Below are 12,181 nucleotides of genomic sequence, written 5' to 3' on the forward strand. Positions count from 1 at the left end.
CTCCATCCTTGAGTTTCTTCAATGGACTCATAGACCCTAAACTCTAATTACAAGACTCAAATGATACGCAGATTGTATAAACTTAAAATTAAAATTATTACAAGTTGCACCCATCCGTGCTTAAAACAAGAATGAAAGAAATAACTTTCTATGGCCATACTAGTTCTCGCATTCACATCACATGCATTCATATAATATTCAAGGCTAACAATTATATATGCATGATAATCTGAGAGATACTTTTGTCGACATCTCTATGTGACATTAAGAACCTTAAGTCTATATCCGAAGAATTCGACTAATGGTGCGTTTCGGTTTTATCTCTTATGATTTCTGGAATCAAGTTCAAGAAAAACTCTGTTTGGGCTTTTGAAGAGCCCGGGTCAATTTCGGAAAAATATGATTTGACTCTTAAGAATTTCCCAAATCAATTTTAAGAAAAACCTGTTTTGGACCTTCGGTTGGCCCAAAACAATTTCGGTAATATTTGAGTGGGACCGGGAGAAAAATTAGACTGTCGTCGAAAAAGTCCCACTCGGGTTAAAACCCGTAAAATCTCGGTTCGTGGCCCTAGACCTAGCTCGGAATGGCCCGGGACAACTTTTGGTCAAAGCCCAAGACCCTAAGGTCAAGGTCAATTAGGTTAGTCCGGGCCAAAGAGGTCTAGGGTGTGTCTTGGTACGACCCAAGCAAGGTTCGACCCTAGGCCTATGGCTTAGGTCGTGTCATGCACGGTTCAACCAAGACCGGATGCGTCTAGGCATATGCTAGACGCGTCTTGGTCTTGGCTTGGGCTAGGACACATCCTAGCCCTAGGCCAGGATTGTAGCCTTTGGTCTAAGGGCAGACCTACCAAGACGTCTCAGGCCAAGGCCGAGATGTCCTAGACCGAGATGCCTAGGGCATCCCAGTCGCGTCCTAGAGGCGTCTGGTGGTAACTCATGCGTCCTTAACTTATACACACGCAACCAAGAAGCTTCCTGGTCGCGTCCTGAGTCGCGACCTGGTTGCGTCCCAGACGCAGCCAACAACTTCCAAGTTTTAGAAACTCCTAAAACTTGATGGTTCCAAGTTTTTTTTTCTTTTGCTATTTTCAATAGCTGTTGTCCACCTTTCAGTAACTTCTAAAAAATTCAAAAGTTGATTATCATCCAATTACACAAATCAATGAAAATCAAAACTTTTGAAAACACTTTTTAATACCGAAAACCATCAAAATCGAATCTTTTGAAACTCTTTTCAATCATCAACTTTGAAATTCAATTGGAAAACTTTTAAATCACATTCAAAATCATCAAATTGAAGCCTAAAACTCTTTTAGACACAACTATCTATCTAATCAATCATGGATTAGTCCGAAACTTAACAAAAATTAGCTATTGACTAGAGGCTCTGATACCATTGTTGGGTTATAAGACATACTGGTGTTCTAAGCGGAATCTCAGACATCTCATGTCTAACACTAGCATTCTCAGGATCTTAATGCATAAGCTAATATTTAACTAAGAGTTATAGGATTACCTTCATCGTTAGTTTTCCCTCTGACCTTTCCAATCGAATGCGAAAACCAAGAGCTTCACGTGTTGCTCCTCTATTCAAGACACCCGAATGATCTATTGATCTCCCACCTTGTAGCTAGCTAGAACTTCACTGGTGGTTTAATACGAACAAAACCTTCTTCTTTGTTGACTAGTTAGATAGCGTGGGAATTAGCTCACTTTCTCTTCTCTACTTGATGTTACAGTAAAAAAGCTTATTGAGAAATTCCATACCTTATTCAAGTCCCTAGGAGACCTTATATAGAGTTCTAAGTTAGAGTCAAACCCTAATTAGATTTCTAAAAAGTCCATTTTGTATAAGATTAAGAAACAGTTGAAAGTAGAAACTAGTTTCTATTTTCCCCTATTCTTAAGTTGTGGCCGTCCAAACCTACCCAAATTGGGAAGATATGATCGGACCCATTAGAGAACCGTCCAGCCAAGGACAGCCCCAATCCGGCCCCAAAAGGTCTCTCTTTTCCCCCGGCCCAAAACCCCTCTTTTGGGCCTTTTATGCTATCTTTGCCTAAACTTCTTTTAGGGCTATGAGACATGTTTATGGGGCTCTCCCATGATTATATGTCTCATTCCCACTAGTCATATCATCTGATGAAATAGACATTCCCATGTGTAACCAGATGTAGGATCCGGTCAAAGTTAGCGGCGAATTACTTCGTAATTCGACGATCGTAGTTGGTTTCCAGCTGAACACTACGACCTTCAAATCGTCCGGACTTGATGATCATCTTCATCAATTGTCCTACCCGACAAATTACTCGCATTGCATCTGTGGTCAAAGGACATCACCGTAAAAGATTATCAAGCCAGCAAAGAAGCGCGATTTCATGACTCGCGACCATCTAATAAAAGTACGACGCTCGATTGAGTGGCGTCAGATTTTGGAGACGTGGAAGTGGAAGGTTCGGATTGCGCCATATTTGTCGGGACCCTAGGAGACACGATTTGGTGTTTCCCGGTGCACGGAATTACGTTGCTTAGCTCTTCAGATTGTGCCACCTGTCCCACTTTGTCAAATGGATCCCGAGCTTGTCCCGAATGGTTATCCCAACTTTAACTTTGTCTATTTTACCCGTCCGGACTCTGATTTAACTTCCGCTCCCTACTACGAGTTCGTCTCGGATTCTACTTATCACCCATATACTTAATTTTGCTAAAATAGTATATCCTTGACTCCAAATAACCATAATACCCTTTGTTTATCTTTTTCTCGTTTTTTTACCGTTTCCAATCTTAACTCTACAAAAGACACATAATCAAGAAAACCAACCATTTTACAATGGGTTGCAAATAAGTTTGCAAAAGGTTGGATTGGTTTGTGATGGATTGCATTGTTTCGCAGTTGGTGGTTTGTATTGGTTGACAATGTGTTGCAGTAAAATTGCAAAGAGGGGCATTGCAATCGGTTAGATTGGACTCTGTTAGGGTATAATAGTCATATTTATAGAAAAAATAGATTTGCAATGATCTGCATTCGGTAGAAAATTCATTGGGGTGGAGGAGCATTAATTTTAAAAGTTCCATTGGGCTTATGATCCTTTTTAAAATGTTAGGGATTTGAAGGAAACAATGTTTTGGATTTTTCTCTCACCAAAAGAAATATGAAATTGGACCCCTCGACCAAATTTATTGTTTGGTATTTATTATGTCAAAAAGAGGTGTTGCAAGGCGTTGCAAAGCTTCTATAAGATGTTGCAAGGCGTTGCAAAGTTGTTGTAAGGTGCTCCAAAGCGGTTGCAAAGTTGTTGCAAGGCGCTCTAAAGCTGTCGCAAGGCGTTGCTAAGCTGTCGCAAGGTGTTGCAAATTAAAAAAATATTCAGGGTGCTGAAGACTAAAAAAATTACTGATCCTTTTTAACCAAAGCCCATATTTTTCAAAGTGGTCATATTTCGGAAAATCCAAAATTTTACAAAGTTGCGGAGTCACCAAACTTATCATTTTTGTATGAAAACGTCTTCTGGATTCACCATTTTTTTTGCATGATACCATTATCTTACAACATTAAACAAACCATATATAACTTTACACCAGTTTACTATTTAATTTCATGCAACTTAGTTTATGTTGTGTACAAATAAAATATTACCCTACACTTATTTATACCTTCACTTAATAATTAATACAATAGTGATACATCATTTCAATTGTACGAAGAAAAAATTAGAGATTTCGAAAAAGTGAACTTATTACCTATTTTATTAAGTTTGTCCTGAAACCCATTATATAATTTTTTATTTTGGATATATCCCCTGTTGGAATTGGAGCCGATTTAAGATCGGTTGTACTAGTCAAACTCAGAATATGGACACACCATTGTATTCGTCTCGTCGAGCTCTTCAATTTAGAGTCAAGAATCACTCAAATCCGATTTGGGGTGAATGAGATATGCTCGATCAAAGTTTTGATGGAGTTATGACTTGATTTAGGCGATATGTGGGAACAATTCGGGACTATCTAACAGATGACGTTTAGTCCGCCCTTTGCACTTAAGATCTGACGGATCTTATTGCAACCATCACCCTCCCTTGAGCATGTATCCATTCAATTCCTATTTATTTGACTCAAAACATCTCCGAATGTTGATCTGTTTTTTTTATTAGATTCATACTTATTAAGAGTCCATTCCAGAGCACTTAGAGAAAATATAATCAGTTCAAGTTAATGGGTCATTCTCTTCCAAGAAGTTCATATTACTTATAAGAGTTCGTATACCTTTCGATAACAAGACGTACCATCTATACTTCAAAAGTGTACTCCATTTTATCCTGGGAGACTAACACCATTACTGTTGGTACAATATATAGGGTGTATATTGTCTTAGGATGAGAGGTATCCTCGACTCGGAGTTAGTAAATCTTCTTACTATTTTCTTTATTCATTTATTTTTTCTTTTAATTTTTCTTGATTCAAAGAAATAAATCTAGTATCTGGAAAACATAATACATTGATATGTTTTTCTCTAAGAATAGATTCTTAATGATAGGTCTTATGGTTTATCTCTCATTGATAGAATGAATAACCAAGTCTATCAATACAAGATTATTGTGTCATAATGGAACACCGTAAACAACAATCTTAAGACCATATATTATAATAACCTTAATGGTATTCTTATATATTATATTTTCGGATCAAACAAATAGTTATATGGAAATATTAGAGTGGTAAATTGAGATAGACTCGTAGACAGGAAGAATAACAAATATTGCATTATAGCATGTATTTATCAATGAAGGTATGTTATTTGAAGTAATAGACAATGAAGGTATGTTACAACATGTCCTAGATGAAATTGTTTTTTTTTTTCCAAGAGTTATGTTTGTCCAAAGATGAATCGGCATGGATTTTTTTTTTAAAAGAAAATACTGTATCTTTTATGATTGGTCTTGTTGATCATAGTTGGTCTACTTATATTTAAAAGACACGTCTTGGAGTCCCTCTCACATTGGTTGCTTCTAACTGTATCCATAATGGTTCATAACGTTCGTAAAGATGGCATGAAGAAAAATTCTATAATATATAATATTTTCTTTATTTTTGACAATTCGTTGAATGAATAAATCAACAATTGTACAATTACTAGGCATAACCCGTGCCTCCGGCACGGTGAGATCTATATAACAAATTAGAGTAATTAGAGCGACCCGTAAGTTTCAAACCCTTGATTTTATTTATGATTTATATAGATGATCAACTGATGAAACTGTGCTACCCGTGCACATTCATGCCTAGCCGAATGCAAAACAGAATCACAAATTTCATATCTGCTTCATGACAACGTAATAAGAATGCAAGCTCTTTCTGTCAAACCAAGCCCGAACAAAACTAACCAATATAGTTTCCTTTTTCTAACAATTTTTGCTGTGAAACTTTTCCAACAATTTAATCTAACTATATTGTGTATCCAACAAATACAATTCATAAAAAGAATGATTTCAAACGAATAATTAAAAAAAAAGTCCATGTTATCAAGATGAAGAACTATAAAGTTGAAATTTTCAAGACCCACATCGGACCATTCTAAACTTTAAATACATAAGTTTGTCTTTAAAGATTCAAATTTCCTATTTTGTGGTATAAAGAACATTTTCGTTTTATCTTCTTCTCGTTTTTGTTTTGCGGTCTTTATTTTCACTGACATGCTAAACAGGAAATTGACCCCCATAATCTTGTTTTTCTTAGACTCCTTGGCCCCTGTGTAAGTATTTTCATTTCTAAGTGGGAAACCTTAAAGAATAAAACAACGACCATTTGAGTAAAATAAGGAACTACAACTTCACTGACCTGAACAATTAGGCCTTTCAAGAGATTCTTGTAGGTGTGTTTCCACTGCTCGCACGTTGCAACTCCTTTAAAGTTGCATCCCTTCATGGGGTAATAACCAAGTTATTCTGAGTTCAAAAATTTTTGATACAAAAAGCATTTAGGTGATGAATGGAGTACTCACTGCAAAATACTTCAAGTGAAATAATTTAGCAAACATGATTGACATAATATCGACAAACATAAAATTAAGACATCGGATCACAAATAATCAAATTTCAGATAAGTAGTAGCAATGTGAGATGTTTAAAACTTCTTACTAATCATAATAATCTAATCGCGAACTTCATCAAAGACCAATGATTATTTAATTCGTAACCTAGGTAAATTACAGTATTATGAAAATCAATAATAGGAGAGCGAGTTTTCTGAATTCTATCCAACAACAAATTTCACACTATATGATCTGAATAGATTGATTTTTCTGAAGTTAGCAAATCAAACTCAAATATATTCAAGCATGAAATATAAAAATTAAGGTGACCACAACTTCATAAGTTGCTTACTCGGGTTTTTAGTTCCAACCCATTTGGGGAAAACACTTGCATAGATAAGTTCATCAAGTTTTACTAATAAAGAAAAGAAAGGTGAATTTAGGAACACCAACCTCTTTTTGCTCATACTCTTCGTGGTCTCCTTTTTACCTTCAACCAATTGCAACTTCTTGATGGGTAAACTCCTGGATAAAATCTACATCTCAAATTATTTAATTATCAGTAACTAAAATTTCCTTCCGGAGTACAATAGGAAATGAATATTGGATTAATAAAGCTAATTTGCAAAATAAAATTGGAAACAGTAGCAGAGATTAGCCAAACCCTTCTAAAGAAAGTACATGTGATAAATGACAAAACAAACTTATTTTTTTAAATGTGTTGCTAAAACCTCCTAAGACAGAGTTCTCAGAAAATAGATAACATTTTCGAAGAAAATAAGAAAAGCTTTTAGCCGACATCATAACAATAAATCTGATAACCAACCTGACTAATACTCAAGAGGTGAAACTTTGAATATTTGCTCAGTCAATTCTTTCAGATGTCTTCCCTAACTGAAGGCAGCAAATTATAAATGAAGAACCTCAAAGCCTTTTTGCCCAAATTTGTAGCTTTCTTATTTACCGTATACTACGTCGCAGACCATTTATACAGTTTAGTCAAATAAGCACATCCTATAGTTGCATTGAAAAATGTGTTCTAACGGTTTCGACTTTTACCAATAGTTTATTTACTAAGCAATTGTTCATCTCACATAATATGAACTCACTTAGATCTACAAATATATAACTTTACTGGAAAAAACTCAATTACCCTTTATATAACTCTTTTTTTTTGCTAGCCCTCTATGATGCCATTACCAAATTTGGGCCTGGTTTCGCTTCTATATGAAATAACCATTCATTAAGTTAAGTTTTTGAAAATCTTCATTAACAAAAATGAACATCTAATTAAATATTAGCAAAATCAGTAACTTAAAAGCAACTAATTTTTCTTGAACAACTATAAACCCTAAAAAATAGTAGAATCTTACCTATAGAGAGTTGTTCACCTTTTCTCTTAAGGACAATATTAATAATTTTAAATGTAATTTGCTTTGAGGTACAAATCCTTTGACATGAAACCTTCCAATATTTTTAATTCTTTTTCATCGTCTTTCTCCTTCAATGTCAAATGCAAAGACACAATTATAACGAATGAAATCAAGAGAAAACAAATCGGTATGTGTGTGTATATATATATATATATACACACATATATATATATATATATACCTAAACAATAACTTCAACATGAAATTATTTAAGTTTCCTCTTTATCAAATGTTTAGGTTTCCTCTTATTCTTAATAGGCTTTTAAGTTGCCACAAACAAACTGTTGCTATACTATAGATCTGGTAGTGAAATCACCTGAAATCTAGATTTCCTCCATCGTCAAGATCAAAGTCAAATAGACTTCCTCTATCGAACAAGTTAGATTACCTTAACATTGTCTAAACTCTAAAGCATTAAGAGATAACAATACATCCCCTATTCATCAGACAAAATTAAGGCCGGTAAGGATAGAAAAACAGGTTTAGCAATTTCAAACTTTTTACTTAAAGCGATTGAAGAGGTAGGATTATCAAACGTGCTACAAGTAGTGACGGATAATGCAGCTAACTGCAAACTTGCCGGCAAGTAAGTTGAAAAGGTACACAAACATATTTTTTGGTCTCCTTGTGTAGTTCATACTTTAAACCTTATTTTCAAAGATATGGCAAAAGCGTTTGACTGGTTTACAGCTACTTATAGAAGAGGAAAAAATATTGTTAAATACTTTATAAATCACACACATGCTTTAGCTATATTTAGGAATCATTCGAAACTAGAGCTTCTAAAAGTAGCAAAGACTAGATTTGCGTCGCACTATATATTGTTAAAGCGACTTGTTGATTGTAGAGAGGCTCTTGCAACCACTGTTGTTGTTAAAATATGGAAAAATCTAGTAAAATGTGGAGATGATCACACAAGAAAGTTAGGAGCATTAGTTACAGAAACTATTAATATTGAGGAATTTTGGGATGATGTGGAAAACATAATACGGATCACCAAGCCGATATATTTTCAAATCAAATTTTGTGACGGAGAAGGTAAAAAAATGGGTGAAATTTACGAAAGGATGGATAATATGCTTGGTGAAATAAAAGATATTATGAGAGAGGAAAATCATGCAGACAAGTACCCTCAGATTGAAAAAATAGTGCTTGAAAGATGGGAAAAAATGAATATTCCAATGCATTGCCTTGGATTTGCTTTTACACCAAGATATTATGATCCTTGGTATCTTGCTACACCTGCACCAGGGGGTACTACTAGGAAGAGTCCAAATCAAGACAAAGAAGTTATGATGGGTGTTATGGAAGCATTTGAAAAAATAACAGAAGATGAAAAAGAGTCAAGACTGTTCCGTGAACAATATGTAGTATTCCATTCAAGAAAGGGCATGTATGCTATGGTAGCTGCCCAAACTGATGCTATGAGCATGGATGCTATTGATTGGTGGTCAACATATGGCTCAGAAACTCCAGAGCTTGCAGAAGTGGCAAAGAAGGTAAATTGGTATTATTATTTTTAATGTTATTATTGTTCATAGTTAATTTATTTGTTCGTTTATTTTATAGGTATTGGCCCAACCTATTACTAGCTCATCGGCTGAAAGAAATTGGAGCACATATTCATTCATTCATAGTGTGAAGAGAAATAGGTTGAATTCCGATAGAGCTGATAAATTGGTATATATTCACTCTAACATTCGTCTCCAATCTCGATTCTCTGAAAGTTACAAGGATGGTCCGCATAAGAAGTGGGACATAAATCCTGAACACACACATATAGATGATTCAATTGTGAGGCTAGAAGAGATGCGTTGTAAGTCTCTTGAGGATGTGGTTGTTGAAAATGATAATGAAGGTGAAGAGATACCATCCAACGCTACGAGCGGATCCAGTTTCATATCAAATTTTGCAAGGGGAAGTAGTTCAAAAGGCAATTAAAAGACGACTAAGTACTAATTGTTTGAGTTTTTTATGCTAGGTTTTTATGTTTCATTCAATTTTATATTTTATTTTCGAACATTAATTAAATTACTAGGTACTAATTTCTCCACATAGTTTATTTTAAAATATTTATAAATTAATCAAATTGGTAAAGTTTGCTTTCATATGTACATATGTATATATTTGAATTATTGAGCGTACCTAAATAGCGTACTGAAATAACGTACCCTAGCGAATTGTGTATCGAAAAAGCGTACCGAAAAAGTATACCCTAGCGTACCGAATACTCTCAACCCAACGTACCGCGTACCCGTACCACGTACCGGAATGTACCGCGTTCCAGGTAACCTTGGTTTACCTTGAACCCACTATTTGGATTGAGATGAAGCTTAATAAGACTTTCATGAGTCTTTCCTTCACGATTGAATGGCCCTGCAGAAATGGACAAAAGTTCTAATAAAAGTTGACTCTGAAATTGAAATATTCGAACATCAAACTGAATGCAAAACCAAATGACTATTGAAATCTTGTTTTTATGACATTAGTTTAAGCAAATACCTGCAAAAAATTTAACATTCCAATCGACCAACAATCCTAACCCTAGTTCTTATGAGATTATAGTAACTGAGCAGTGCGCATCGCCATTTCCAAGGCAACTATCACCTGTAACGTATATTTCAGAAAACATTTGAAAAATCAACCTTAAATCAAAATCGAACGTATAAGAATGAACCCATAATAGCTGACCTCAACTAATGCTCCACCAAAATTAGGGTCTAGGTATTCCATTTTAGATAAGGGAACCAATTACGTTTCAGAAGATAGTAGATGATTCATGCTCTTGATGTTAATACAACATTAGATATGGATTGAAAATCGAAACCCTTTATGCAGGGACAAATCCAGGTTTTCGTCCTAGGTGGTGCGAAGTAATATATCCAATCTTATTTTGCAAACACCTTATAGTCATTTATTATATCGAGGCTTGCATTGAAGTAACAAAAACTATATTACTAAAGTGGAGAATTTTGCCTTCTGCTTCATGAATTAGATAACATAGCTGATGCAATTTTACTTCTTTTATTAAATTTTTGGAGGCCCTTTGCGAGAAAGTGGAGAATTTTACTTATTTTATGGGGAAAAAAACATTTTTTAATCAAATTATCATGATTTGAAGTGGAAATCATTTTAGCATTTGATTTGGAAGTATTCAGATGAGAAAATCAACTTTTTAGCTTTTAAAAGTACCTTGTGCTATTGCTGTTACTACCCTTTCAACACATAAGAAGGGCGCCATTAGATGTAAGGCAGTGCGCCTTTATAACTTCTTTAATTGAATCCAGCGAATGAATGCCTCTCACGCTCCTCACTAGCTTTCTTCCTTCTACCAGATTCATTCATACGAATCTTTCTTTTTCCTTCCTATCAAATTCTTGCAACTTCCCAAGTATTGAAGCAATTAGGGTGCTTATTTTCATCATATTCAACCAAATTCCTGATATGCCCATTTTCACAAGACTAAGTCAATTTTCTTGTAATTAGGGTTCATATGGAGTATTTTCCTGCAAATTCACCTCACCAGATTGAATGATCCGACCCATATGAGGCCATCTACCACCTCTACAAGAACTCTTAACCATCCTTCAAACACCTCCATCTCTCTCTGTAAAATAGTCTTTCTCTCTAAAGAGCTCTGCAAGACTGCAACCCTTTCTCTCCCTAACTACTACTACTAATTGAAGACTGTAGGGATTCATACCCTTATACTAGTGTTTATAGCGGATAACGACATCTAATGTCTAACACTAGTATCCCCAAGATCATCATGCAAAACTAGTAATTAAACTAATGGAGATAGTAGATTACCTTAATCGCTTTTCCCTCGAACTAATTGAATTGATTAAAGAAGACCAAGAGCTTCAAACGTAGCTCCTCTACTTGGGACACGAGCAATAAAATTGATCTCCCACCTTGTTGTATAGCTAGCACACCAATGGTGGTTGGAAAGAAGAACACCTTCTTCTCTGACTAGATTGATAGTAATGGGAATTAGCTCACTTTCTCCTCTCTACTTGATGTGGTAGAGTAAGAAAGCTTAGAGAGAAATTCCACACCTTATTCTCTGCCCTAAGAGTGTTTATATAGAACCCTAATGAGAATCCACCTCCTTTTAGGTTTCCCAAAACACCCTTTAGAATAAGATTTAGGGAAATAGTCGAAAATAGCAACTATTGATATTTTCTCAATTTCCTAAGGAGGAGGTGTCCAAACACCACGAAAATTGGTAGATATAATTTTTATCATATCCGCGACTAACCCTCCAAAATTCATCCCAATCCGAGTCCTTGAATTACCCGAACCGATCTAGGCCCAAAAACCCTGTTTTTGGCCTTTTTGTACTATCTTTGCCTAATTCCTTTTTAGGCCTATGAGATATGTTTATGGGACACTCCCATGATTATATCTCACTCCCACTAGTCATATCCTAGATCAATTTGTCACTCTTATGTGTAACCCGTTGTAGGATCCGATCGAAGTTAGCCGCGAATTACTTCGTAATTCGACGATCGTAGTTGGTCTCTAGCTACAACTCTACGATCCCTAAATCAATCGGACTTGATGATCTTCCACATCAATTATCCTATCCGACAAATTGTTCGCATTGTCACCTTGGTCGAAGGACATCTCCTTCAACTCCTTCAGACTCCCACTTGGACTTAGAACAAGTGCAATGCCTCGATTCCCGTGTCAATTTAGTATCCCATCTGATA

The 12,181-nt window shown here is 35.4% G+C and overlaps 2 long non-coding RNA genes and 1 pseudogene across 3 annotated transcripts; 1 reads left to right on the top strand and 2 right to left on the bottom strand.

The window, feature by feature from the left end:
* Positions 1-5,459: 5,459 nt before the first annotated feature.
* Positions 5,460-7,003, bottom strand: LOC147557649 (uncharacterized). Its single transcript, XR_015235327.1, has 4 exons — positions 6,860-7,003; positions 6,487-6,569; positions 5,841-5,921; positions 5,460-5,750 (listed from the first exon to the last, which is right to left on the bottom strand). It is a non-coding gene; the product is annotated as an uncharacterized LOC147557649 (long non-coding RNA).
* A 403-nt stretch (positions 7,004-7,406) lies between these two features.
* On the bottom strand, positions 7,407-11,143 carry LOC147557650 (uncharacterized). Of its 2 annotated transcripts, XR_015235329.1 has the most exons (3): positions 10,659-11,143; positions 9,769-9,842; positions 7,407-7,534 (listed from the first exon to the last, which is right to left on the bottom strand). It is a non-coding gene; the product is annotated as an uncharacterized LOC147557650 (long non-coding RNA). The 2 variants fall into 2 exon arrangements; XR_015235328.1 differs by lacking the exons at positions 7,407-7,534; positions 9,769-9,842 and adding an exon at positions 9,908-10,073 and having other exon boundaries at positions 10,659-10,753.
* LOC147557651 (uncharacterized) lies at positions 7,696-9,407 on the top strand (annotated as a pseudogene).
* Positions 11,144-12,181: the final 1,038 nt, after the last annotated feature.

Source organism: Eschscholzia californica, unplaced genomic scaffold, assembly GCF_041429995.1.
Source record: "Eschscholzia californica isolate CP2 unplaced genomic scaffold, dmEscCali1.0.p SCAF_2, whole genome shotgun sequence".
NCBI lineage: Eukaryota > Viridiplantae > Streptophyta > Magnoliopsida > Ranunculales > Papaveraceae > Eschscholzia > Eschscholzia californica.